Source organism: Schistocerca cancellata, chromosome 4, assembly GCF_023864275.1.
Source record: "Schistocerca cancellata isolate TAMUIC-IGC-003103 chromosome 4, iqSchCanc2.1, whole genome shotgun sequence".
Taxonomy (NCBI): domain Eukaryota; kingdom Metazoa; phylum Arthropoda; class Insecta; order Orthoptera; family Acrididae; genus Schistocerca; species Schistocerca cancellata.
In genome coordinates, this window is record NC_064629.1 from 241,511,001 (window position 1) to 241,534,258 (window position 23,258).

Below are 23,258 nucleotides of genomic sequence, written 5' to 3' on the forward strand. Positions count from 1 at the left end.
ACTGACCCTTAACATAGACAAATGTAATGTACTGCGAATACATAGAAAGAAGGATCCTTTATTGTATGATTATATGATAGCGGAACAAACACTGGAAGCAGTTACTTCTGTAAAATATCTGGGAGTATGCGTGCGGAACGATTTGAGGTGGAATGATCATATAAAATTAATTGTTGGTAAGGCGGGTACCAGGTTGAGATTCATTGGGAGAGTCCTTAGAAAATGTAGTCCATCAACAAAGGAGGTGGCTTACAAAACACTCGTTCGACCTATACTTGAGTATTGCTCATCAGTGTGGGATCCGTACCAGATCGGGTTGACGGAGGAGATAGAGAAGATCCAAAGAAGAGCGGCGCGTTTCGTCACAGGGTTATTTGGTAACCGTGATAGCGTTACGGAGATGTTTAACAAACTCAAGTGGCAGACTCTGCAAGAGAAGCGCTCTGCATCGCGGTGTAGCTTGCTCGTCAGGTTTCGAGAGGGTGCGTTTCTGGATGAGATATCGAATATATTGCTTCCACCTACTTATACCTCCCGAGGAGATCACGAATGTAAAATTAGAGAGATTAGAGCACGCACGGAGGCTTTCAGACAGTCGTTCTTCCCGCGAACCATACGCGACTGGAACAGGAAAGGGAGGTAATGACAGTGGCACGTAAATTGCCCTCCGCCACACACCGTTGGGTGGCTTGCGGAGTATAAATGTAGATGTAGATATATTCCATCAGCGTGAAACGTCTGAAAGCAAACACCGAGCAACAATTGGCGGAAGTGTCTTGGGTAGAGGAGGGAGTGTTATGATCTGCGGAATGTATTCTGGGCATCTCCTGGGCGGTCTCGTCGTTCTGGAAGGCACAATGGAGCAACACAACTATGCAACTATCCTTAGGGACAAATGGTTCAAATGACTGAGCACTATGGGACTTAACTTCTGATGAGGTCATCAGTCCCCTAGAACTTAGAACTACTTAAACCTAACTAACCTAAGGACATCACACACATCCACGCCCGAGGCAGGATTCGAACCTGCGACCGTAGCAGCAGCATGGTTCCGGACTGATGCGCCTAGAACCGCCCGGCCACAGCGGTCGGCCAGTGCAACCTGTCGGACAGCTCGCAGTGTACATGCGTAGAACATCAGGATGAGTTTACCGTACTCTCTTAGGCACAAGACTCCCTGCATTTAAACGCAACTGAGAATATGTGGGGGAGCACCTCGATTGGTCTGTTCCCGTCATGGATGCTCAATTGAGAAACCTGGTGCAGCGAACCACGGCACTGGATTCGTCGTGACTCCACATCCCTGTCGGTATCTTCCAAAACCTCACTCACTCTATTCCCGGATGTCTCGCAGCGCTCGGTGCTGCAAAAGGTGTTTATCTAGTCTTTCGACAGGTGGTCACATTAATATGAGTGGACAGTGTGGTATACCTATGAAAAGAAGCACGTCATTTACGGAGGACTTCTCACAGTTAATTTGGGTGTATATTTAAACGGTTCAAGAGATAGCTTACTAGATTCACCTTTTACATGCAGAGTGTCCATATATTACCTTCACACTTTTACACTTTAAAACGATATTTGAAAATGACAACTTGGTTTCGACAAGTGCCTAACTAAACACACACATATATATATATATATATATATATATATATATATATATATATATATATATATATATACATATATTAATTTCAAAGTGTGAGAGATTTGACAAAAAATGAGGACGCCCATGGGGAAAGCTCAGTGTGTAGCCTGGTTTACAGTGCCGAAGTCCGATACGCTAGTGCAACGTCCAGACCATTAGGGCTTGACACACATCATTTATGGAAAGAGGTAGTGTTCTGCGTCAAGACGGGCGCGTCGTCAGTCTGTTACCGACGCCACCGTGAACGAGATATGACAGACGGCTGCAATGGTCAGAAGCCTTGCACACCCCGGAGAGCGGAATACTGATGCTTGCGCTCGTATTCCGGTACATGTACTGGAACGTGCATGAGAAATGGCTGAAGGGGATAACACCATCGTTACAGCGTGCTGAACAACACGTCGAGCTATACCTGGCCTTTGCGTTATTCAGTAAAAATTACGAAGTAATTCTAGACTTTATAAAGCTATGCTCAAATGAAATACACCATTGTTTTTTGTGCCAAAATAGCCGAAATGTTGGTAGCATCGCAGGTTCCCCCCCCCCCTTTCTCCCACCTAATGCTAGTTGAGTTCAAATTTCTGTTTATCCACATTATTTAGTTTTAGAAGTGTGCTTCCAAACCTATGAACGACACAATTATTTTGATTTTTACTTTACATTAAGAACAAATTGAACTGAAAAAAATTTTATGGGTTTTAAGATTGTGATACATATTTTTTTCTTTCCCTATTGTGGAATCTGAAAACGCCGAAAGCATAAGATGATAACTGTGTCTGTAATAAGAATAAGTATATAATGGAGAATGACATAGCCAGCCAGTATTTCCTCTTAACGCCCTAAATGACAGCTCTCTGCAAGTGGATGTACAGGAAAGGCACTGTTCAGAAACAACAGAAAGAACCTGATAACAATCGGCAAAAGCATTAGTGGTTCGGTTTTGGAGAGAGACACGTTTTTTAAACATGTAGTGGTGATAGTACAAACCGATATGATGTGGACTGAAGCGTGAGGGGGAAGTAGGGGCAAGCGAATTGGTCACCTTGATTTGTTGCGAATTTCAATGCATCTGTTGACGAAACAACACACAAGATCTTAGCGCGAACTATTTTAATTTACTCGCCATAGCAACGGACAGACCTCACGGCAAAGGTCCAACCGAGTACACTGGCGGAAATAGGAAGTGTTACAGTAAGGATATTTTGACGGAACACTACCAAAATGATACTCCAGAATTTCCATCCTTGTTATTTGTGTTGGTTTAGGTTACTTATTATGAAAGTCTTAAAATGATAAGTTTTGCTTGAGTGCGCACTGTTCCTCCACTTTTCGTTAATAAATGTGACTAGTTAAGACACCTGTATTTTCAACTGATACCCACAACGATCATGGTCAAGTCCTACATAAAATCATTTTCTGGATATTGCAGTTCTTCTCATTTCCGTCTTGGTAAGGAAAATTGACCGCAAACTTCACAGTTTTTATCGTACAGCGCTGGACTTCAGTGCTAGCAAGGAAACACTGAGAAGAATTATTCTGTCCACGGGACTAGTTCTGAACCTCAAAATTAACGAGACCAGTGGTTTATGTACGCGAAACATGGATTCATACAGATCACACAGTGACTGAAGAGAGTATAACGAATGTTGTCACAACTGTCGATCAACGTTAAACTGCTGTGCTATGGAAGACATTGGCGTACAGACGTGGACCGTGTGACACTTCTCCACTTTTAAGAACAAGTTTGATATGTTATTCGCTACCTTCTCTCTCTCTCTCTCTGTTCCTTGGGCACGTTCAAAACAGAACTGCAACTCTTTTACGTGTAATAAACTGATAGCCCGAAGTGATTTTTTAAAAGTGTTCAGGAATGTAGAATTTTGCACTTCATAAAAAAAAGAAAATGTAGTAACTTGTGACTAAAATATGACTGATTTACAGCTAGAATCAGTCAACTCAGCCTGCTGGGGTCGCCGAGCGGTTGTAGGAGCTACAGTCTGGAACCGCACGACCGCTACGGCGCAGGTTCGAATCCTGCCTCGGGTATGAGTGTGTGTTATGTCCTTAGGTTAGTTAGGTTTAAGTAGTTCTAAGTTCTAGGGGACTGATGACCTCAGAGGTTAAGTCCCATAGTGCTCAGAGCCATTATCAGTCAACTCATACAAATACCTGGGTGTAGCAGTTTGTAGGGATATGAAATCCAATGGTCATTTAGGCTTAGTCGCCGATAAAGCAGGTGACACACTTTTCATTTTCCTTGTATTCTACCAACGGACCAATCAGTCTGCAAAGGAGGTAGCTTACAACCCGCTTGTGCAACCCATCTTAGAATATTGCTGAAGTGTGTGGGATCCGTACCATATAGGACTAACAGCGTATATTGACAGAATACAAAACAGGGTTGTACAATTAGTCACACGTTTCTCTGACCTACGGGAGAGCATCACGGTGTTGCTACGAAAACAGAACTGGCAAACTATACATTGAAAGACCGCTTAAAGAGTTTTAAGAACCAGCCGAAAGTGACGAATCTAGGAACATACTACGATTTTGTTTCCGCGAGGACCGCGAAGACAAAACTGGACTGATTACGTCGCGCACGGACGAGTTTAAGCAATCTTTCTTCCTGCGCTCCGTACGAGAACACGTATTGTGTTCGAGTATAATGACTTTTCTGGAGACTAGAAATTTACTCTGTAGGAATCAGCATGGGATTCGAAAAAGACGGTCATGTGAAACCCAGCTCGCGCTATTCGTCCACGAGACTCAGAGGGCCATAGACACGGGTTCACAGGTAGATGCCGTGTTTCTTGACTTCCGCAAGGCGTTCGATACAGTTCCCCACAGTCGTTTAATGAACAAAGTAAGAGCATATGGACTATCAGACCAATTGTGTGATTGGATTGAGGAGTTTCTAGATAACAGGACGCAGCATGTTATTCTCAATGGAGAGAAGTCTTCCGAAGTAAGAGTGATTTCAGGTGTGCCGCAGGGGAGTGTCATAGGACCGTTGCTATTCACAATATACGTAAATGACCTGGTGGATGACATCGGAAGTTCACTGAGGCTTTTTGCAGATGATGCTGTGGTGTACCGAGAGGTTGTAACAATGGAAAATTGTACTGACATGCAGGAGGATCTGCAGCGAATTGACGCATGGTGCAGGGAATGGCAATTGAATCTCAATGTAGACAAGTGTAATGTGCTGCGAATACACAGAAAGATAGATCCTTTATCATTTAGCTACAAAATAGCACGTCAGCAACTGGAAGCAGTTAATACCATAAATTATCTGGGAGTACGCATTAGGAGTGATTTAAAATGGAATGATCATATAATGCTGATCGTCGGTAAAGCAGACGCCAGACTGAGATTCATTGGAAGAATCCTAAGGAAATGCAATCCGAAAACAAAGGAAGTAGGTTACAGTACGCTTGTTCGCCCACTGCTTGAATACTGCTCAGCAGTGTGGGATCCGTACCAGATAGGGTTGATAGAAGAGATAGAGAAGATCCAACGGAGAGCAGCGCGCTTCGTTACAGGATCATTTAGTAATCGCGAAAGCGTTACGGAGATGATAGATAAACTCCAGTGGAAGACTCTGCAGGAGAGACGCTCAGTAGCTCGGTAGGGGCTTTTATTGAAGTTTCGAGAACATACCTTCACCGAAGAGTCAAGCAGTATATTGCTCCCTCCTACGTATATCTCGCGAAGAGACCATGAGGATAAAATCAGAGAGATTAGAGCCCACACAGAGGCATACCGACAATCCTTCTTTCCACGAACAATACGAGACTGGAATAGAAGGGAGAACCGATAGAGGTACTGAAGGTACCCTCCGCCACACACCGTCAGGTGGCTTGCGGAGTATGGATGTAGATGTAGATGTAGAGAATGGAACATGAAGCAGCCGTAATAACTTGTGCAATTGTAAGTACTCTCTGACATACTGTCCTCAGCTGTTTACAGAATGCAGATGTAGAAATGTTAAGAAGAAAGTGTGGTGGGTGATAATGCGGGCGGCTGGGCACGGAGCGTGTCGCGTGACGGGTCGGCTATCGAGCTTGGCGGCGCGCTAAACTTAGATTGTGCTTTCAACAGGCGCCGCTCCAGCTGCTGGGCGACAGTTGACAACGCGCGCCTCCATTTACTAAATCAACGGGCCTTTGTATTACGTCCCCCCACAAATTTACACGCTCCTCTACGCTACAGTGCTCTTTTCACCCCCTCAGGACCACAAATTACTCGACAAAATCCCGTCCGTTACTGGCAACGAAATATGGTCGCGTGATAGCGTACGGACTCGTCGGTCTATGAGTGGGAAAATGCTGTATACTGCATACATCACTAGTATCCTAATCAGCCAGAACATTAGTCACCCCCAGGAAACATCTACATCTACATCCGTACTCCGCAAGCCACCTGACGGTGTGTGGCGGAGGGTACCTTGAGTACCTCTACAGGTTCTCCCTTCTATTCCAGTCTCGTATTGTTCGTGGAAAGAAGGATTGTCGGTATGCCTCTGTGTGGGCTCTAATCTCTCTGATTTTATCCTCATGGTCTCTTCGCGAGATATACGTAGGAGGGAGCAATATACTGCTTGACTCTTCGGTGAAGGTATGTTCTCGAAACTTTAACAAAAGTTCGTACCGAGCTATTAAGCGTCTCTCCTGCAGAGTCTTCAACTGGAGTTTATCTGTCACCTCCGTAACGCTTTCGCGATTATAAATGATCCTGTAACGAAGCGCGCTGCTCTCCGTTGGATCTTCTCTATCTCTTCTATCAACCCTATCTGGTACGGATACCACACTGCTGAGCAGTATTCAAGCAGTGGGCGAACAAGCGTACTGTAACCGACTTCCTTTGTTTTCGGATTGCATTTCCTTAGGATTCATCCAATGAATCTCAGTCTGGCATCTGCTTTACCGACAATCAACTTTATATAATCATTCCATTTTAAATCACTCCTAATGCGTACTCCCAGATAATTTATGGAATTAACTGCTTCCAGTTGCTGACCTGCTATTTTGTAGCTAATTGATATGGGATCTTTCTTTCTATGTATTCGCAGCACATTACACTTGTCTAAATTGAGATTCAATTGCCATTCCCTGCACCATGCGTCAATTCGCTGCAGATCCTCCTGCATTTCAGTACAATTTTCCATTGTTACAACCTCTCGATACACCACAGCATCATCTGCAAAAATCCTCAGTGAACTTCTGATGTCATTTACAAGGTCGTTTATGTATACTGTGAATAGCAACGGTCCTACGATACTCCCCTGCGGCACACCTGAAATCACTCTTACTTCGGAAGACTTCTCTCCATTGAGAATGACATGCTGCGTCCTGTTATCTAGGAACTCCTCAATCCAATCACACAATTGGTCTGATAGTCCATACGCTCTTACTTTGTTCAATAAACGACTGTGGGGAACTGTATCGAACGCCTTGCGGAAGTCAAGAAACACGGCATCTACCTGTGAACCCGTGTCTATGGCCCTCTGAGTCTCGTGGACGAATAGCGCGAGCTGGGTTTCACATGACGTTAATAGTGAGATAGCTTTCATGATTCTTCTTCATTTTCCTGGCCTTATCCAGTGTCATTACAGGGTCGGCATGTTAATCTGGATTTGCCAATTTTACTAGTAGAGGAGGAGCGGATGCCCATCCTGTAGCCACCTTATCCTTCCGAGACGGAACTTGTGTATCCTGTGTGTCTGCGTTTAGTTTTATCCCATGTGAAAGCATGTGAACGTTTTAGAAATATCTGCGCATCGTGAAACTGAGGCGTGCCTTGGGTACAAGCTAAATATTCACCTAGTCAGATGTGACGAACAGTCTAAAACCAGGCTGACCTCCACCCCAGCCTAGACATTAATTCGCCGGACGGATTCCATCCGGGGCGAGCCCCTCCCCGAGTCCTGCAAGCGGCGTTCTAACGCGTTCGGCAGTCCGGGCGAGTTACAATATTAGCGTTGATAATGACCTCAGTTCAGTGATGAACGAGGTGCAGAACTTTCTTTAGGCGTGTATTATCAACACCGACTCAAAGGAAGACCTCGGCGCTTGTTGGTGACGTCACGTCAGCTAGGCACGACGAACGCCAGGTCTGTTGCAGGCAGAAACAAAGCTTCGGAAATTTTACATTCAAGTAACTATATTTACTCGATCCATTTTGCTATAGAAACTTACCCCAACCCCCTTACAATGAACTCGTTTCTTTTATTTATTTATTTATTTTCGTTTGACATCGTCACTGGAAATGTGAACTAATTTAGATGTGTAAATGTCCAACTGTTGCCAGTCATTAGATTACAGTCGTTTTCAACGAAAGGAATTCTAAACAGGAAACAAAATAGCTTCATACATCGAAAATACTGCTGAGCTTAAACTTTTTTAAACATGTACATTAGAAAACATAAATATTCCCCTCTTGCAACTGAATGGAGAAACTTTATAAGATAAAAAAAATTTATTTGATAAAACAAGTATCTCTCTTTTGCCTCTTCTTCTGTCCCCCACCCCCTCCTCCAACGCGTACGATCGCAAGATATTTCATTAACATTCAGTGCTCCTCACCCCATAGTCAACCAAGATACCTAAAGAAGAGCACCAATATGTTCACAGTTTCTTGTAAAAGCAACCCAGTACAAGCGTAACTTCCTCAGATTTACAAATAAGGTAAAGGTGGAAATTTAAGTTCAGAAGTACACTGTTTGTTAAGAAGTGTAATGAATTGCACAATTAATTGATTGGAGAAATCTCTCAGAACAATGTGTGTTGGTCAACTACCGCCAATAGTTTCACATATTTCTGTGTCAGAGAGGGGGCACCACCATTATGAGTATGCCTGCAACAGACCTGGCGTTCGCCATGCCTAGCTGACGTGACGTCACGAACAAGCGCCGAGGCCTTCCTTTGAGTCGGTGTTGGTATTATCCGGTTGAAGCCACACAATGCTATTAGAACTCTAAGAGATACCAAGCTACAGGGAAGTTGTTCGCAACGTTTCAACCGCTGGAGTTATATGGGATTAAGACTGGGTGATAGCATCCCAGATGAAGTGCGATAATATGCTCAAGTGTTCATCAAACCAGTAACGTATACGTGCAGCGCTATCAACGCGGCAGTTGTTATCGTGGAAAACAGGAGTTTCCACAGATTACTCATCGTAAAGATGTATAATAAAGGGAAACACTTGGTCACTGGTAACTTTGAAAATAAAAATGAAGGTAAACAGTAACCGGAATGACTGGGCCAAGCCATAGTGCGAAAAACACACCGAAACATCACGGAGACACCTCCGGCTTGAGCAACATCAAAAATGGCTCTGAGCACTATGCGACTTAACTTCTGAGGTCATCAGTCGCCTAGAACTTAGAACTAATTAAACCTAACTAATCTAAGGGCATCACACACATCCATGCCCGAGGCAGGATTCGAACCTGCGACCGTAGCGGTCACGCGGTTCCAGACTGAAGCGCCTAGAACCGCACGGCCACACCGGCCGGCTGAGCAACATCCTCCACAGACTATGGGTTAAACCTCTTATTAGTCCGCCAGTGCACACGAAGCCTTGCATCATTTGAAAAAGGCACAATCATGAATCGTCAAACCACACTGCATACCTCCAGTCATCTGCTGTCTACTTTCTGTATTTTTGGGTCCATTGAAGACAGGCAGCTTTACAGACCGCTGTAAAAAGTGGCCTTCTATGAGACAACGACTCAAAAGCTCGATTGCATGCAGCTCCCTTCACAATACAGCACCGGTAATCTGTTGACTCTGACCTGCATTCACTGATTGCAGCAGTCCCTACCAAGTTTGAAATCGATTGTCCTTGATAAGGCGTAACACTCGTTTCCGGCCACTGTCGGTTGGGATCTTTTTACGCCAAATTACGTGGCTGCAGGTTGTTTAGCATTCGTTGGAGACTCATCGGACAGACATCGGTGATACACAAAACGATCGTGCAACTACAATACCAGTATGGTCATGGGCATCTCTAAACACGATAGCTCAGTTGCGTCTCCAAATCGACCCATCTTACTGCGCTGATACCATACAGTCAGCGGTGGAGCAGGTATGTAAGGGGCATTCGGGCACAGTGTGTGTGATCGATGACGTCACAGATGACGCACTCTGTGGCCCAATGCCGCTTACATACCTAATCACGTGACCACCTGGTACTAGTTCTGTACCATCTACTGCGCTTCAAACAGAGTGTGTTCATTTAAGGACTAATATTTCATCCGTTGAGTTTATAAAAAGGTATAGAGCATCATAATGAAATGGTAGAAAAGTGTAATTTTTGAGTGACAATACCAATGAAGACAATTTGCATATACTACTGAATCTACATGTCCCTACGCCGCGCTGTTTGAGAACCCCGTCCACCTGGCGCACCTTTATCACCACATCCCACCGTTCTCAGATCTCCACCCATTCCATGTCCTTTTCTAGCGTTGCAACCAACCGTCTTCTCCTTGCAGTAAAACGATGTCATTCCCAAGATATTTGAGATACGATGGGATGAGCAGTGACTCGTGCGACTTGTCAACCAACACCTTTTTCAAAACTACGAGAACAGGTCGAGGAGGTGTGCCAAAATCTATCTGAGGACATTATTCGCCATGTGCACGATCTACTAAATGCCAGAGTCAGCACCTACATGGCCGCTTGTGGAGGCTAAACCACGTACTTATGTAGCTGTTTCAGCATGGGTCGACACCGGGTAGCTTATTACGGCTTGTGATACTGATCTGTTAATGTAATCATTCCATGTACTACATATGCAATGTTACAACATTAAATATTTAGTGAATAGGAAACCTCTGAAAGATAGTGCTTTTCTTTGCGCCAGTGTATATGAAACGTAATCCAATGCTGTTTGATTTTTCTCCCTATTTTTCCAAGATCTGTTGTAGTGTGGAAGTATGGAATATACATTAATACGAGCTGTGAAACCAATTTGTTCTTCTTAGATCGTAAAATTAGTTCCCACTCTATTTTTATTAACTTCCTTAAAATTCTCTTTATTGAGTTTGTGACACAAATTCTACAACAGCTCGAACAAATTTTGCAACACCCTTCGTCATACTACACTACTGGCCATTAAAATTGCTACACCAAGAAGAAATGCATATGATAAACGGGTATTCATTGGACAAACATATTATACTAGAACTGACATATGAGTACATTTTCACACAATTTGGGTGCATAGATCCTGAGAAATCAGTACCCAGAACAACCACCTCTGGCCGTAATAACGTTCTTGATACGCCTGGGCATTGAGTCAAACAGAGCTTGGATGGCGTGTACAGGTACAGCTGCCCATGCAGCATCAACACGATACCACAGTTCACCAAGAGAAGTGACTGGCGTATTGTGACCGCACCATTGACCAGACGTTTTCAATTGGTGAAAAATCTGGAGAATGTGCTGGCCATGACAGCAGTCGAACATTTTCTGTATCCAGTAGGGCCCGTACAGGACCTGCAACATGCGGTCGTGCATTATCCTGTTGAAATGTAGGGTTTCGCAGGGATCGAATGAAGGGTAGAGCCACGGGTCGTAGCACATCTGAAATGTAACGTCCACTATTCAAAGTGCCGCCAATGCGAACAAGAGGTGACCAAGACGTGTAACCAATGGCACTCCATACCATCACACCGGGTGCTCCTCCAGTATGGCGATGACGAATATACGCTTCCAATGCGCGTCCACCGCGATGTCGCCAAACACGGATGCGACCATCATGATGCTGTAAACAGAACCTGGATTCATCCGAAAAAATGACGTTTTGCCATTCGTGCACCCAGGTTAGTCGTTGAGTACACCATCGCAGGCGCTCCTGTCTGTGATTTAGCGTCAAGGATAACCCAGCCATGGTCTCCGAGCTGATAGTCCATGCTGCTGCAAACGTCGTCGAACTGTTCGTGCAGATGGTTGTTGTCTTGCAAACGTCTCATCTGATGACTCAGAGATCGAGACGTGGCTGCACGATCCGTTACAGCCATGCGGAAAAGATGCCTGTCATCTCCACTGCTAGCGATACGAGGCCGTTGGGATCCAGCACGGCGTTCCGTATTACCCTCCTGAACCCACCGATTCCATATTCTGCTAACAGTCATTGGATCTCGACCAATGCGAGCAGCAATGTCGCGATACGATAAACCGCAATCGCGATAGGCTACAATCCGACCTTTATCAAAGGCAGATGGAAAACCGCCTTTAAAACCAACCACAGGCTGGCCAGCACACCGGACCTTGACACTAATCCGAGGAACGAGTGAATCCGTGCCGGGGACTGGCACGCCTTCCGGCTCGGGAAGCAGCGCGTTAGACCGCGCGGCTAGCCGGGAGGGCAATAATAATGTGCTTGCAATAATGCTTAGTATATTGTTTAAGCATACGTTGCACATAGAATAACTTACGCTATATCAGATCTAAGTGTGCACTCCCTATTATCAGTATTTCATCAGTCACTACGATTATGAACAAAGGTCTGCAGACTCCTATTGTGCGCGAATGTAAGTGAAAAGAATGCTCTTTCTTGCAGTAGTTTCTGCCTACGGTCAGGAATGTCAGTGTTTGCTTTTGTTTTTCCTTTAGTAGATGGCCTTTCCCTTGCTGTCTTTCCTTAATCTGCTTGTATCAAAAATGGTTCAAATGGCTCTGAGCACTATGGGACTTAACATCTGAGGTCATCAGTCCCCTAGAACTTAGAACTACTTAAACCTAACTAACCTAAGTGCAGCACACACGCCCATGCCCGAGGCAGGATTCGAACCTGCTACAGTAGCGGTCGCGCGGTTCCAGACTGAAACGTCTAGAACCGCTCGGCCACACCGCCGGCTGCTTCATATCGTTAGATGGTTTTACCGCTGGACTCAAGAACTGTGTACAATTTGTTGTCGACAGTTTGTATGGGCAACTTATGAACTGACTGAACTGCTCTCTGCAACCGGTCGTCCTGCAAGCCTATCCTGAAAAGTGTTGTGTGTTAGATGTACCACGCAATTTTCTAAAATTCTTATCTCTTTATTTTCCGAACATTATCTAAGGAAGTTGAAACCTGACACACACAAAAGCATAAATTATTTTACTGACATTCTTTGGGTGGGGGTGTGGGTGGGAGGAGGAGTAGGAGGGGGTTTACGTGACTCCCATGAATCCCCCCTCTCCCAACCCCGTGTATGTGGATCTGCGCCATGAATGCTAATGCCCGGGCAAAGCATGTAATCTCGAGAATTTGCCTGTATGGATATATGAGGGACGAGCTAGGCGGCTCTCTTCCTCTCTACGCATTTTGGTGCAATTCTCTATAAGTTAATATCATTTTAATGTGGTCACAGACAGACCACAGATGGCTCTGAGCACTATGGGACTTAACTTCTGAGGTCATCAGTCCCCTAGAATTTAGAACTACTTAAACCTAACTAACCTAAGGACATCACACACATCCATGCCCGAGACAGGATTCGAACCTGCGACTGTAGCGGTCGCACGGTTCCAGACTGTAGCGCCTAGAACCCCTCGGCCACCCCGGCCGGCGATCGTATTATTCTTGGGTGTCCGTCATCGGGCATTAAAACTGAAATATGCACTTATAATGAAGGAACTCGAGAATCGTTGCGGCGAGAGAACACAGGTGAGGGGTCCAGCTGTGCCGGGCAAACACAGCATTGCCGGAGTGGCTCGCCTTAAGCTGTGGGCTGCGCTGAGAGGCAGGCACTCAGCCAGGGAAGCTCCCCTCTAAGTGGATTTCAACACAATAGCCTCTGCTGCCCTCTTGTTGAGAGCGATGGGCAGCTAACGGGTTTCGCTGTGCACCTGAAAGAGGACGGGAGGATCCGCTAGAGCTTTGGACTGCATGGAAACTGGGAAGGCAGCAAATTTCACAACTGGATCGGGTCGACACACCTCAAGGAAGGCGCGGTGACGAGGGAGGGAGGGAGGGAGGGAGGGGGGGGGACATCCGAAACCTATTGAAAAACGTTCGCAGCAGAACAACATACGCAAAGAGGAATTCAACAGAGATGGAACGGACCAGGAGTATGCAATGAGGTCTGTAATTGAAGGAGATCATAAAATTCCACGCATTCGGGAGGACGACGGTTCAATCCCGCGTCCGGCCATCCTGATTTAGGTTTTCCGTGATTTCCCTAAATCACTCCAGGCAAATGCCGGGATGGTTCCTCTGAAAGGGCTCGGCCGACTTCCTTCCAAATCCTTCCCTTATCTGATGAGACCGATGACCACGCTGTCTGGTCTCCTTCCCCAAACCAACCAACCAACCAACAAACCATAAAATTCCATCCCCATTGTATGTACTCATCCAAAACACTTCAAAATAATCGCTGGAGATGGGAAGTGGAAAATTATACTACAGCAGACAAACGCAGAGCATCGTACCGCCACAGTCTTCTGATACTTATAACTGCAGCGTGCCCGCTCATTTTTCTTATACACTATTACAGCAGTGCTCCAAGCGGCCAGTAAGCTACACTGTTGAATGCGATACCATATGAACGTGAATAATACTGCGTATACTGATTCTCAACTAAATTTTTACAAGAGATTTTATGTAGTCAAAGAAGCAGCAATAACAGAAATAAGACACCGCATTTGCCATTTCCTAAGGACTCTGATAGGTATGTAAGAGCTTGTAACAAGACAGTCTAGTAATGATTCTCTTTCAACCTATAGAACGAAAAATGGTTAGTCAACAGCACAAGATACGACTTTGTGCAGAAAGACGTATATCTACACAATAACGGTAAGTTTTGTTCGCTACTCTTCGAAACAAACCAGTTAATGCATGCAAAAAATAAAAAACTGATACCGAATGCAAAACTTGCATTATCTAACACACCAAATAAACCACAACAACCGTAGCTGAAGAGAAAAATATCACCCAGAGGTGATAATAAAACCTATAAATCAATAAAACCGTTAAACATTGATCCAGAAACGCCAGATCTTCAACAGAATTATGTTTTGAAGAAGTAATAACATTAAAAACTGTGCGTATCAGAAACTCGAGTGATGTGTAACAATATGCAAATCGTTAGACGTTGTGCAAGGATGTCACATGTCAAGAAAAGTATCTATCACAGTAAGAACGGACAGAAACAGAAGTATGTTTCTCATGCATGAAATACTGTGAGGTAATAAGACTGAATGCATATTAGGAACTCGTCGATACACATCGGTACCGATCACTTCATTCGTAAAAAATAACAATATTGTGTAGAATGATTTATACGTAAACGATAAACTTTGTAAACTGCTGCCTACATTCAGTATGAATAGAATAGTGTTTGAAGTAAGGCAACAAAAGCATAACTACGTGAAATTTATACAGCTACAATATTTTCACTTAATTTTGTTATATTTTCGAATTACGTGTAACATGTTTTAAAATATTTGTAAAATCAACATAAATACTTTCGTTGTCGACGATGTAAATGATTGGATTCCTTGCCCACAATTGTAATGTTTCTTATCTCTCTCCCTTGACGGGACGGGGCGATGTAAAAGGCAGACATATTTGTGCAATTGCAGTGAGTAGTTCTAATTCTATAGCTTACCTGAGCAGGTGGAAATTATATTACTGTGAAAGTTGAATGATTATTGAAGACCAACAGATTGTGTGGTTAAAAGCAAAACAAAACGAATGAACTTTTATTATTTAGTAGTCAAAGGTATCCACTGAAATTTGACGATTTTGGAAAATACCAGATTTCTTTGTACAGGTAAAACTCAAGACAACACTCATACTCCGAAGAGACAACGAAGCCATAGTAAAGCCAGTCAGTTACTAGAATCAAACTTTTTCGTTGTGAGCATGTCTACTCTCAAATTAACGCAAACTGACATACATCAGTAGTTTGATGCGTCAATGGACGGTTGGCCTTAGTACAAATGGTATGTCATAGTATGTCACTTCATTCGTAAATGTTGATTCTTTTCTACTTAATTTCATTTCATGATCTTCATGCTTTGGACACAAATACGTGATTGTTATTTCTTGAACGAAGTGAAACATAATTACAAACGATCATTGATCTTATGGCGTGTATGACACTTTCACAGCCGGCCGCGCTGGCCGAGAGGTTCTAGGCGCTTCAGTCCGGAACCACGCGACTGCTACGGTCGCAGCTTCGAATCCCGCCTCGGGCACGGATGTGTGTGATGTCCTTAGGTTAGTTAGGTTTAAGTAGTTCTAAGTTCTCGGGGACAGATGACCTCAGATGTTAAGTCCCCTGTTTCACGGCCAGGATCACTGAGCTGGTCTAGGACTATGCTATGAGCAGAAAAGAACCAGAACACATCTCTATTTTTTCTCACGCAGCCACCTGAAGGTACTGGGTCGTGTACCATGACAACCTCTCACCCAGAATCCCAATGTTTCTAAGAGAGTTTCGGTTCTGTCTATTTTGGAAATTTGTAGTAAGTTCTTTTGAGACCACACTGGTGAGGTCATCGGTCCCTAGCCTTACACACTACTTAATATAACTTACACTAACGTACGCTAAGGACAACACACACACCCATGCCCGATGGAGAACTCTAACCTCCGACGGGGGGAGCCACACGAACCGTGACAAGGCGCCCAGACTTCGCGGGTACCCCGTACTGTAGGTTCTGTTAATAACAGTGGCATGAGTGAACAACATTTGACGATAGCTATGTGTGTTGCAGATGTCAATGTAGGCTAAACTGAAAGTAGCGACATATAATATTCTGTGAAGATTTATTACAGTGGTGAAAGCGAACACCAACTCTAAGTGGTTATTATCCGTATAAGACAGTTAAACTGAATTTTCTGCCTTAGTAAAAGAAATAATAAAACTGTAACATGGTGAGCAACATGAATGTAGTGAAAGGACGCTATAATGTAAACAATTCATATGAACACACAAACATGCTGAAATTACTCGACTACATAATGAAATTACCAAAATACCAGAGACAGTTAAGCAGTACGTTCAGAATAAAACAGAAACTTGTGCATAATAAAGTGAAATGAAATCAGTATAACATTAAGCCTCTGACCACACAAGTGGAATGTCTCTCATCACAAGACATACAGCAGTGACATGGAGAGTGCTGTAGCTATGCAGCCAGTTGCGACACAGAATGTGGAGAGTCAAATACGAGCTCATCTGCTGTACCTCTTAAGAAATTGTTTTATATAGATATAGAAAAGCTACATCCGACTCTGTTGTTATTTTCTCGGTAAAACTTTTACTTTTCAGGTAAAAATTAAATCTCACTGTTTTCGGATTTGCATACATCTACCAATATTCAATCTCTTATACCATTTTGCGGAAAGTCTCTGACAAAAAAAACTCTTTCCTTTGTATCTTATAGTCCCACATCACACACAGATACAGAACTTGTTCCCTTATTTTGTTTCTGTCATAGTTATTACGATATTTTGAAATTATGTAACACTCTACAGATATTTCAAAGAGTTTACTGTGAAAATGTTGTCAATGGCCAATTCACATTTGATGCCTTTTGACGTTGTACACCGAAGAGCCAAAGAAACTGGTACACCTGCCTAATATCGTGTAGGGCCCCCTCGAGAACGCAGAAGTGCCGCAACACGATGTGACATGGAATCGAATAATGTCTGAAGTAGTGCTGCAGGGAACTCACACCATGAATCCTGCAGGGCTGTCCATAAATCCGTAAGAGTACGAGGGGGTGGAGATCTCTTTTGAACAGAACGTTGCAATCATCCCACTTATGCTCAATAATGGCCCTGTCCGGGGAGTTTGGTGGCCAACGGAAGTGTTTAAATTCACAAGAGTGTTCCTGGAGCCACTCTGTAGCAATTATGGATGCGTGGGGTGTCACACAGTCCTGCTGGAATTGTCCAATTCCATCCGAATGCACAATAGATCGACATAGACTGAATGAATGCAGGTGATCAGACAGGTTGCTTATGTACGTGTCACCTGTCAGAGTCGTATATAGACGTATCAGGCGTCCCATGTCACTCCAACTGCACAAGCCCCACACAATTACAGAGCCTCCACAGCTTGAACAGTCCCTGCTGACACGCAGGGTCCATAGATTAATGAGGTTATCTCCATATCCGTACACGTCCATCCGTTCGATACAATTTGAAACGAGAATCGTCCGACTAGGCAACGTGTTTCCAGTCAGCAACAGTCCCAATTCGGCGGGCTTCAGTGTACATTACTGCATACAAAATGTAGATAATGTATGGAAATTATTTTTTAAGCTGGAAGGAGGGCCATTATCTCTTTCCAGTCTCGAACAAGTGGTTGACACATACTGGTGGTTGGCTGCTATGATGATGATGATGTTTGGTTTGTGGGGCGCACAACTGCGCGGTTATCAAATGGCTCTGAGCACTATGGGACTTAACATCTATGGTCATCAGTCCCCTAGAACTTAGAACCACTTAAACCTAACTAACCTAAGGACATCACACAACACCCAGTCATCACGAGGCAGAGAAAATCCCTGACCCCGCCTGGAATCGAACCCGGGAACCCGGGCGTGGGAAGCGAGAACGCTACCTCACGACCACGAGCTGCGGACGCGTGGTTATCAACGCCCGTAAAAATTCCCAACCTTTGCTCAGTCCAGTCTCACCACTTTCATGAATGATGATGAAATGATGAGGACAACACGAACACCCAGTCATCTCGAGTTGGTTGCTATGAGCTATGACGCGCCACACGTGAGGCAGTGTCTACGTGTTACACAATGAACATGTCGTTATTGATATGTCTTTCAGTCAGTCTAATACCATCTTCAACAACTGTTAGCAAGGTAACAAATATTTTCTTATTATAATTGATAGAGAAGAGCTATGTGCAGTGGATGATACTGATGAGAGTTTTATAAACAGCCAACAGATATGTACTAGAATCTATAGAATAATGGTTAATGAGAACAATACTCTAAAATTGTGACGTGGCCATAATAATGAACAGACGTGGGTATAACACGACATACTACTTTTTTATAATTTTTAAAACTGAGCACTTTAAAAACGTCTGAGACATTCAAACATATACCAAATGGGAGCTCATAATGGTCACATTTGGTAAAAGATTATTAATACATATTTGGAAGGAAATAACCTTCGTGAAATCCCTAGACAGCTCAAATTATGCGTTGAAAAGTTCTATAACTCGAAGAGAAATCGGGCTACAATACTTCCTTAACTCATTTATGGATACGTAACTCTGTATTTTTTCTAAGCATTCAATGTTCATGTAACAACACTTGTTAATTCTTCGAATAGTAAGACTATGCTAGTTTACTAGCGTAGCACAACTAATCAGACAGGACAGATTTACTCATCATAACGTCTGTAACAAGTCTTCAATGATGCGAGAGAATAGTTCTTCACACAGTATAGGTAAGTTATATCGCTTGGTAAATTTTGATGAGCTAACCAATCATCGTAATCAGCACGTAAGCTGAAGATTTGCATCTCAGAATATAACTGAGTGAGTTGTTTACATATTTTACCGAAATCCTCTCACATACCAGTCTCTTTTAAACAGCGAAACCTAATTCACTGGTAGCGGTGTTTTGTCCCCCCGCCCCTTCTTCATCTCTCTCTCTCTCTCTCTCTCTCTCCCCTCGTATTACCATGAGTGATATCCCCATCCACTAAACTTAGCTTAGTAATCCTGATTCTAGCAAATTCTCCTGCCGGCATGACGCCACACCTCCACTACGTGCGAGAGTTGACAAAGTACCCATGCATCAGCTGCGGTGGTATTCGTGAACAAGCATGTAACTGCAACTGCAACATACATAGATAAAAGAGCCTCTCATGTTACCGCACAAGTGTACAAAGAAAGTGTCGCTCTGGTCAAACTTACTGTTGGTTGCAGAAAATGTAAATGCAGTACGCCCACCGTAAAGGCTGCATAAAGTCCACATTAAAAAGCAGTATCGAAAATATAGAACCAATAGTTTTTCTCATCTTTCAGTCTTTCCGCTGGGTCAGCACGCAGCACTGTCACATGTTCTTCTCTTTTTCTTTCTTTCCTTAACACGGACTCACAATATTTCAAGGTATTTTGTTTGAATATGTTGGAACGTGTTTACTCTCACAGATATGAGCACTGAATAGGGTTGGGCAAACGATAATCCCGTTCGGACATGCTGAAGACTTCATTTCCCTATACGCCGCAGAACTCGATACAGTATCGAGTGCTGCTCGAACAATAGCGTGGCATTTGACTGACGCAGCGCGAGGGCAAATGATCGCCGGAAACAAAAAAAATTCCGAAAGAACAAGCTACAGTTCTACTTCAAATCTGACAGTTTCGTGAAACACAATTGAAAATGATAATAAATCGTTCTACCGTACAAACTCCTGTGTTCGTTCTTTCCGCTCGCTATACGAGATTGGAATAACAGAGAGTTGTGAAGGTGTTTCGATGAACCCTCGGCCAGGCACTGAAATGTGATTTGCAGAGTATCCATGTAGATGTAGATGAACTTATTTACAATAAGAGTTCACATATAGCATTTATGGACACCTTATATAAATATTTATGGTGATGAGAACAGACAAAGGTGACGCAATTGTCCTAAAATATTACTCGAATCTCAAACCAATAAAAAGTTTTATTTATTGGAGATTGTGGTAGTTTATTAATTGCACTGCAAATGCGCATTTCCATCCCTGTCAAGATACTTAAATAACGGTAAAAATGTTACCAGTTTTTAATACTCTTTAAAACTAGATGTTATCATTCAGGTCAAACAAGGGAGAAAATTAGTTGGGAACTGAATGCACTGCTTTAAAGAAAATAAATCATTAAACTGCGATCGCCAAACTAAGCAACAGCGGCAAGACCCACTAAGAAGACATCTACAGGCATCACTAGAAGCAGGACAAGCTAAACCTCGGTAGGGAGCCTACATAAAGTTCGAGAATTCGTTTGAATCGTGACTGCGATCATTTATTTATATATTTGTGACTTTGTTTATATGTGACATGACCTATAAAATAAGTTTAAAGGTTATTTTTATGATTAAAATCCATAATAATATTGATAACGCGGAGGCATACTTAGAAGATGGTGCCAACCGATCTCGCTAGATCATGAGGCGATCGAAAGCTCAAACAAAGCATGAGCTTTCTCGAGAGCGATCCCATCGAAAGAGTCTGTACCGTGTATCGTCTTCTCCGCATGTCTCTCGCGCTCCGTAGATTGCGTTTAGGATGGGGGCGGCGCAGGCTACCAGCTCTGCTTGACTGTTACATCTGGGTGGTGTGGGTGAACATGCACGAGCTATTGTGGGATGAGACACTTTTCTTTGCAGTCGCGCTCTAGCTCCATTTAGTTTCACTTACGTAACGTGAACTGGGCCTATTCACAGACGATGCTATCAGTATATTTTCTGGAATTTATATTGTTGGGGGACATTTTATAAAGGGCAATGAAAAAGTTTCCGTTTGAGGGCGTTGCTGCAGAGTGTAAGCAACGTAGTGTGATTCTGATGCGGCTATATAAACACCGACAAGTAGGCAAGGAATTAGTATGGCATTCGTATATTTCCCCCGTGTGTGCGGCATATGTGGAATCATCAACTATGGTGACGTTATTACCAAACGCGGCCAAAGAGGACCAACGTGTTGCTCTTCCTTTCATGGCTGCCGAAGGACAAACACCGGTAGACATCCACTGGCGAATGAAGAATATGTATATGGCAGCATATCTGTCAAAAACCAGCGTTGTGGAATGGTGTGCCAAATTCCGTGCTGTTCGCCACTCGACACAGGACGCCAGTCGATTTAGTAGCCCATCCTCATTCATCATGGGCAACTCAAGTGGGAGACACTTGAGCACCCGCCCTATAGTGCTGTGTGAGTAACACGCCTTCACTCCCTTAATACAGTTCTTCAAGAGTCAACGATTCCTGTCAGACGAGGCAGTCAGCAGGCAGTTACGGACTTTTTCATGCAGCAGGACACGGTGCTTAGCCAACAGGGTATTTCAACCTGATGCGTCGGTGAAATGACTGCCTCAATGCTCACGGCGATTTTGGCTGATTGACAAACCGATTCTGGACTGTATGCCCTTCGAACGGGAACATTTTGATCTCCCGTTATATGAAAACCTAACGAAGACGTTTATCAAACCCCTTAGTGCCTGCCACACTCCATGAAAGCTGTAGCGCCCACTAGTGAGTGGTAGGGATCGGGTTGACCACCAGTTCTTTCCACAGGCTCTGAAGAATAACAGAGATATTAGATAAGCGTTCTCACTGATCGCAGTCTCTCACACACAGATGATGTATAATTTCACGTGTGTTGTGAGCGTCTGGATTCACAGGAAATACAACTGTATACTGCGCTCTGCGTAACCAGTAACATGAGAACATGTGCAGTGGGTGAGGAATGAATTTAGTGGAGAGGGCACAGATGTACGACACCGTGCAGATGTATGCAAGCACACTATGGTTCCTGTGTTAGCGTGGCACGTAATGCATAAGAACACATGGAACTTTTATATCATGTCAACATGGTGGTGTTCTTCGAGCAGAGGTTTCGTGGAAGACTTTGCCAATGTAGTCATAGACATGTCAAGTCAAATAACACAATGTTGGGTGGTTTTTGAACTCCATCGATTCAAGTTACATCCTGTATTTGGATGTTGAGAATTTATGCATTTTCGTCATGCGACAGTTTCTATCTATTTTTACCAAATGATTCTGGTGTAGATCATGCCTGTGCATGACCTAATAGTTTGCCACTACAAAGTTCAGTCTGGCGTTGATGTATACTGTTACGCTCTCCAGCAGAATATTCCAACCACCTACCTACCGAGGAAATTTAATGTATATTTGGTGAAGGGAAAATGGCTCTGAGCACTATGGGACTTAACATCTGTGGTCATCAGTCCCCAAGAACTCAGAACTACTTAAACCTAACTAACCTAAGGACATCACACACATCCATGCCCGAGGCAGGATTCGAACCTACGACCGTAGCGGTCACGCGGTTCCAAACTGAAGCGCCTAGAACCACACGGCCACACAGGCCGGCTTGGTGAAGTGAAAATGATTACAGATATGTGATGTCATTTTGTCAAGTCTGCCGTTTTGGGCTCTCCCTCATATACTGCAGCGTTATCTTATTTGACAGCTAGTATTCGTGATTTAGTGCATAAATTGCTTTGAATAAAATGTTTCGTCTTTCCTGTGTCGTAAAGATGTCGACACGTCAGTGGCGTAACGAAGTCAGACTTTGCTGACAGATTGTCTGCTACACACTTTGGTGATGATGATGATGATGATGATGTTTGGTTTGTGGGGCGCTCAACTGCGTGGTTATCAGCGCCCGTACAATTTCCCAACCTTTGCTCAGTCCAATTTCGCCACTTTCCTGGATGATGATGAAATGATGAGGACAACACAAACACCCAGTCATCTCGAGGCAGGTGAAAATCCCTGACCCCCACACTTTGGTAGACTGTCATGCATTTGTTCAAGAGTGTATCTCACTTTTGTTCGTTGCAGTTCACATTGACTTTCTGAGCTAGTCAGCTGCCGCGTCGGATTAGCTGAGCGGTCTG